The following is a 7500-nucleotide window of genomic DNA, read 5'->3' as shown; positions in this document are numbered from 1 at the left end:
AAGACGACGCGCCCCGCAGCCTAGCCGCCACGGAGACAGATAGCGCGAGGGAAACCAGCGAGCCGCAATCGGCACAACAAACGGCAGACACAGAGAGCGAAGGCGGGAAAGAAAAATCAAACGACCCCAAACAACCCCCCCCTGGGCGAAGCAACAATTTTGAAGATTCCCCGATCGTCAGCAGCGGGCGGTACGCTATTCCTTAGGATAGAACACAGAAAGAAAAGCTCTCCACTGAGGTACCACAAAAACAGAATGCCGGTTTACCTACTGGGGGACCGAAGACAGAACCCCCACCCCCTCCCTTAAAAGAACCACCGAAGCAGGGCGAAGAAAACCCAACCGGCAAGTGCACACTGAAAGGACGGAGCGGCCGCGCCCCAACGACACTGGCTACAAGTTCACAGGCACCAACCCAGCAAAGGCACAGGTCCAGATCTGGTAGAAGGGGTGGCGGAGAAAAAAAACACACAAAAGAGCGGCCAAGCCCTGATACTCAAAGACGCGTGAAAGAGGAGCAAACAAGCAGCGACTGTGAACCGAAAATGCCCCACAAGATCCCGAGAAAGGGCTCCCCGCCGCCACGAAAAACAACTAAGCACGCGGGCGAAAGTGACATGGACGTCACCGATAATACAACACTCGGGGGAATCCCCCCACTATAGTCGCACAGTGATGTCACGCTCGCCGTAAACGCGATACGAAGCGCGCCAAGCCGGAGCGCATGAAAGCAACGGGAAAACAGATAGAAAGACCCCCTCCCTCCCCCTCTCTTCTTCCGACACGCTCGGAAGCGCGATGAACAAGACAGTGCATGTGCGTGCGTATGCCTAACCCCCTCGCCACTATCATGTCGCGAACACCGCGCCCAGCAAAGAGGCGCGTGGAACAAACCCACTCCCATAGGCCCCTCCTGATCACCCGTACATGTCTGCATCGGAGTCCGCCCATTGGACGGCCGTTACAAACAAAGGCTCCACTAATGAAGTGAAAGGGCCATCCCGTATCGTGCCCCCCTCGCCCCTGCCTTTTTTTTTACTTTTTCTAACTCCTAAGTTACCGGACGAGCCAGGAACCAATGGCCTATCTTAAATTTGCGTCACTAAACGTCAGGGGTTTCCGCGATAAAACCAAGCAACGCGAAATTATGAATTTCGCAAGGGCAGAAGGATTAGACCTCCTCTTCATTCAAGAAGCCAATCTGAGGACCCCGCTCGACGTGGCAGTCTTTAAACGAGACTTTCAAGTGGACGCTTTCTTCTCATTAACCAACGCCCGAGCGTGCGGCGTCGGAGCCATTTTTGTATCAGGCAGGTTCCGAAGGCAGGCGCATTGCTTCTATGGAGCACATGGTCGGACCCTGATGTTAGACATTCATATCGATGACAGGAAAATACGATTTGTAAACATCTATGCCCCGGCAACGCGTTCAGACACGAACGCCTTTTTTAAGGCTCTCCACCCGCTACTCCTAGAAAATATGCCGTATGTCCTTATCGGTGATTTCAACTGTGTCATCAACTCCACGAGGGATATTAGGGGCCCAGGGCAAGGAGGATCAACATATAACTCAAAAGAGCTTAGCAAAATCCTCCGTCACTTGCACCTCACAGACGCATGGGTTTACCTCCATGATGACCAGTTTGAACCTACCCGCATTTCCACCCGCACCAAGAGCAGAATCGACAGGATATACATCCCGGACTTTCTCGTCCCCAAACTCGAAACGTGCACGGTAGCCAATCTCCCGACGCTACTGAAGAAAAAAACCGACCACCTCCCAGTGGTCTGTATGGTACGGGGCCTCCCAAGGCAGGCAGCGAGTACCGGAGGATGGCGACTCGACACTGCCATACTACAGGACGACATCTGCACAGAAAACTTGAAACACACATTAAGTGCAATCACCGAGCAAATGACAGACATGACCCCAGTAACATGGGAGAATCTTCAGGAAAAATGGAAAGCGGCGCTACAAAGCGAGGGCAAGGCGCGGCACAGGAGATACACTGCCGAATTAAATGAATTGCTAAGACGCATGCGGATCATCCAGCGAGCCGATACCCTAACTGCCTGTACCGGCTCGTATTTGCAGATACTACAAAGGAAGTACGATAGCCTCATGGAACAGCGCACTAACCGCGTACGGCACGATCCATGCCCACTACAGGCCATTACGGAAGAAAACATTAATAGCGCAGGAAGTCACGCCCCACAAATAATAACAGAGGCGATAAGAGAGGATGGCACAACCACAAACGAACCCACAGCAATTCAAGATATTTTCCTAGACCACTTTGAAAAACAGTTCGGGGAAGATAAAATCGAAGCCAATAAAGACGCACGGACTTTTGATAAACTATGTGAAAAGCTGCAGCACCTTGACCAACTGGAACGAATCCACCTCTGTGACGACGTCACACTCGAGGAGCTCAAAAACACCATGACAAATATGACACACGCATCAGCCCCAGGATGCGACGGCATAACTACCGGCTTTTATGTCACCTTCTTTGAGCAAGTAGGTGAAGCGCTCTGCCGCATGATCAACATGATCTTACGCGAACGGAAAAAGCCCCCCTCCTTTGGGAAAGGGCGAATCGTACTCTTGCTCAAAGAAAGCGCCCAACCGAACTGCCCACAATCGTGGCGTCCTATCACCCTACTAAACACAGATTATAAAATTGCAGCAGCTGTACTAAATAACAGACTCAAACACACACTCCCCAAGTTAATATCCCCTTATCAAACATGTGCGGTCCCAGGCCGATCCATTTTTGCAAACTTAACTTTAACACGAGATATCTTCGAGTATGCGACAGTAAAACAGATAAGTGGTGCCTTTCTTTCGCTAGATCAAGCAAAAGCCTTTGACCGAGTGAACCACGATTACCTTTTCACGGTAATGGAATATTTTTGTTTTCCCACAGAATTTATCGAGATAATTAAGCTTTTATACAGTAATATGACTTGCAGCATACAAATAAACCGGACCATCACACGGGAATTTCTTTATAAGCGAGGAATACGGCAGGGATGCCCTCTCGGGCCAACCCTGTTTGTCCTCTCCTTAGAACCCTTGCTTACTCGCATCATCGGCGACGAACGCATCCGTGGTTTCCCTATGACAGGACAGGAAGAGCTAAAAATAATGGCTTACGCAGACGATCTTTCCGTCTTTCTTCGCAATGAATCAAGTTTCAGGCACTTCAGATCGATTTTTGAAGAGTACGCGACGTTGTCTGGCGCCGCATTAAATGAAGAGAAAAGCAAGGTGCTAATCTTCGGCTCCTTTCCACCGAACACAATCGGCCACCTGCAACGAGTCAACACAGTGAAGGTACTCGGAATGTATTTTACGCAAAAAGGAGTGGCGCCAACTACATGGCAGGTCGCCTCCACAAAAGCAGCACAAGCAATCTACAAGTTACAACAAATGGACCTAACCTTGACAGACAAGGCTCTCGCAATTAAAACCACAGTTTGCGGCTACGCCAATTATGCCAGTCGCATAGGCTTAATGCCGAGCAAAACGATCACCACACTCAACAAAATGATAACAGCTTTTCTATGGGACAACAAACCCCCCACATTAAAACGAAACATCCTTCAACTTGCGACGTCGTGTGGTGGTCTCGGCCTCCCCCACGTCAAGACAACTTCCCGGCTTTTAGCTCTGAAAACGGCACGCTTCCTCGTCAACTCGACCAACTGCGTAGGCAAGAGCCTAATCAAATACTGGAACAGCACGTACCGCAGTATTGTAGGCCATAACGGAGTCCCAGGACCACTCGCCGAATCCCCCTCCAAATTTTATAAGGCCGCCATAAACACCAAGGCCATGTTAGCAACAGAAGCCCCGGACGTAAACATTGATGCCGCCTCACCCGCTCGCATTAATGAGACCCTCACGCTAAGGCAACTCTCAGTGGAAGACCAGACAAAACTGGAACACGTCAAAGGAAACCTCCTAAGGAACGTGAGGCTTCCCAAGGAAGTACGAGACTTTGAACTTAAAAGACAGTGGAAAGTCCTCCCAACGCGCCAAAGGTTACACCGAATGGGCATTGTGCCAAATAATCACTGCCCGAACTGCAAGCACATCGAAACCATGGATCATGCCCTTTTTGAGTGTGTAGCTGCCAAGATAGTGTGGCAGCTAGTATCCAAGGTTTTTGGCGTACGGTCACCGCTACACCACAGGAAAACAAAAAGCAGATTTGATACCCTGGTGCTGGCATGCACCATGTATGCCATTTGGAAACGCAGATGTCTTGCCGAAGCACGGAGAAAGCCAGTAAGGGCGGCATACCCCACCCTCCAGAAAATCAGCCTCCTTCTATGGAACCACCTGCACGAAGAAATCGGCGCCACCGGGGAGGAAAGCTTCCTCCGGCGGTGGCATACAAAATTTTTCATTTATAAAAACAGACAACTCTCGCTACCTTTAACACCTTATTAATAACCCCCCCCCCTTCACACCACATACAACCGCACAAGTTGTGGCAACATGTAGCACCCAGTCCTGTCACAGAAGCTGCGACGGCAGCCACTAACAGTTATAAGCATCGGTACCACAAAGACTCAACGAGGTTTACTGCCTTACCTGTTCTCAATGACCGCCTTCTTCTCTCTTCCGACTGATTGACCAGCACTAGAATTGTGTAAAGATACGCGCAGACTGGATGTACAGAGAGCAATGAGCTCACCACGCAAATATTACTCCAAAATGTATAGCATTGAGAACACTGTGTATTGGAAATTATGATACCATGCCTTTTTGTTGTTGGTGGAATAAAACCTTCCCTTGTTGTAGTATCTGTTCTTATCAGCTTAATATCTGATACGGGTTCTATGTGGACCCACGATATTAAACCTATTTTTGGAAGTTGGCGGAGTGCTTGAAGCCTGCTTCACCTCCGCCGCAGGTCGGCCCGGTATTGCACTACCTCCGGGATCCGCCCCCGCTCACTTAGGTGAGACTTCATTCAATCAAAATGAAGAACACAAGCTCGAAGCGAGCACTGACTTCACACGCACCATTCCTATACCATACGCAACGACGCCGGTTCGCGGACCACGAGAGTAATTAAACGGCCACTCCACCTGTGTGTAGCGTCGCACTTCTTGCCGCTCAAATGGGACAGCCGCACCAGCAAATTTCTTATTACGGCCTTCGAGAAAAATAAATGACAGCAAAAGAAAGAACCAGGAGGGAGAATCGGCAAATTATATGTCTAAGAAATAGGATTGTTATTTATCCGATGTTTCTGTCTGCTGTAATGAGCCACTATAGGACGGGGAGGGGGGGGGGGGGGTGTATGATTAGCCGTGGGTTCGGCAACCAATGTGAATCCCGCTCAAAGCCAACACTGGATTTTTGAGTTCACTATTGCTTGGATCCGTAAACCACAGCGCCAACGCAAGCTCGCCCTGCCAAAATCCGCTGCCCTAGTGGAAGAAAGATTCCCTATGAAAGAAAAATAGAGTGCCCGCTTTCTGGCAACTACTGTGCAGCCGTTGTGTGCACATTTTCGCAGCAGTGGGAGCGAACGCCTCGAAAACAAACTTGTCGTGTGGCCAAGTCTTGCGAAATATATTCAAGGGTTCAAAGGTGCTCCAGCTTTCCAACCTGTATGTTATGAAGACCTGTTGCTACCTTTTCATCCTCCCCCACCTGGTTACGCCCAGTGCAGGGCAAAGGCCTCTCCCATAAGTATCCAAGTACCCCGGTCACGTGCTAATTGTCGCCATGTAGTCCCTGCACATTTCCTAATCTAATCTTCCCTCCCAACTTTCTGCCACCCCCTGCTACGCTTCCCTTCTCTTGGAATTGAGTCCGTAACCCTTAATGACCATCTTCCCCCCCCCCATTGCATGCCCATTTCTTTTTTTCATGGTTTAAACTAAGGTGTCATTAACTCGCGTTTGTTCGAACGCCCCTCAATCTGCTCTATTCCTATCTCTCGTGACGCTACACCCATCGTCGTTCTTGCCAAAGCTCGTTGCGTCGCCCTCAGTTACCCTTCGGTAACCCTTAAAGCTTTCCGTTGGGGCACTCGTGGCATCTTTCTCGTTTAAATAAAGCTACTTTTCTTTTCCGCTTTGGGGGGGGGGGGGAACTCTATGTGCTAGGCGCGATTTTGCCTGTTGGTTCGGCTTGACGCAGAACACTTCTGCATTGCAGTGAAGCCGCGTTGAAGGGGCAAAGAGTAGCGCAGTGCAGCGCATGCACGGGCGAAAAACGCAAATATTAGTCAAAAATACAACCATGTCGCCAAATACGAACTTCCATTATTGGAAATTCGAGTTCAGTTTGTGCATTGCGTTCGCCTAGAGAACATAAATGCCACAGCAGCCAAGTCAAAGCTTAGGATCGCGTATCATCTTTTTTTTCTTGCCTTTTACTCCTTGGCCTGCGTGAGATGCACACGAAAGTTATGATATAGTGAAAACACGAAATAATGCAGTGCGGCTGTATCAGATCTATTTTGTGCGTTTTGTTCTTTGTGGACTACAGCGGTGTGCGTTATGAGAAAGTTTCAGTGCCCTTCTACTGTGACCTGCGAAGCTACATTTAAAACCACATTGGTTTGTGCGGTTATTGCTACAAACTGCGTGTGGGTGCGTTCGTCTTTTTCTTTCGCTACCAGCGATGGGTTATCGCAACCGCGATCGGTTCTGCTGCTACGCTAGACGCGTTCTTGCCAACGGTTGGCTCTATACGCGACGCGTGTCGCGTGGTCGGCACATTCAAGCAGTCAATTGCAAACCGTTCCAAGAAGAAGGATGCACTCCACTTGACGCCGGGAGCGCTAGTTGGACGATTGTACGTTTTGACCCTCGAGGAAGCGCCGCCAACCCGCCTTTTCTATAATACGATAAGATTCAGAGCGACCGCGACCACTTCCCTTTGTCATTGCCTCGGGCACAGTTTTTTTTTTTTAAGCTCAGATACTCAGACGCGCACCTGCTCTCTCCGATAAGCACGGAAGCTCGGTTGGGGTGGTGTCGGCCCTTGCGCATGCGCTGCTGAGCTCGTCGCTTCGGCGGCCAGTCGACGCTGGCGCGGTACTGGTAATCAACTTCGACGTGCATGGTGAAACGTCACTTTGTATTGCCGCTGTAGGCTAGCAATGCAATGTGTTTGCGAGCGATTGGAGAAATGAAAGAGCGGGCACTGTCATGCCCTTCTAGAGCAGCGGAAATGTTCCTCCAAGCACTAGGTTTGAAAATTTGCGCCTACGAACATGAACGAAACAATGAAAACGGTCTGTAGCTGCCTTCGCTTCATAAAATTCCCGTACGAAGAAATTTGCATGCGCAAATGACAGCGCAAAAGAGAGAAACCATGTAAAGAAGAATGGCTGCCTTTCGCGTGATCTCCCGCATGAAACCTAATGGGATAGACTAATTTTAGCCGTTCATTTTGATTTGCCGAATATAAGCCGGAACACTTTCTACACGCGGTCTTAAGATTTGAATGGCAATCAAAGACAA

General features: G+C 49.6%; 1 non-coding gene across 1 annotated transcript; it reads left to right on the top strand.

Moving 5' to 3' along the window:
• The first annotated feature begins 4772 nt into the window (after window positions 1–4772).
• Window positions 4773–4971, top strand: LOC142565018 (U2 spliceosomal RNA). The gene has a single exon (XR_012824742.1). It is a non-coding gene; the product is annotated as a U2 spliceosomal RNA (small nuclear RNA).
• Window positions 4972–7500: the final 2529 nt, after the last annotated feature.

This window comes from Dermacentor variabilis, chromosome 11, assembly GCF_050947875.1.
Source record: "Dermacentor variabilis isolate Ectoservices chromosome 11, ASM5094787v1, whole genome shotgun sequence".
In the NCBI taxonomy this organism is placed as follows: Eukaryota; Metazoa; Arthropoda; class Arachnida; order Ixodida; family Ixodidae; genus Dermacentor; species Dermacentor variabilis.
Note: the sequence above shows the minus strand (reverse complement) of the source record. Positions and strands in the feature narration are given on the sequence as shown.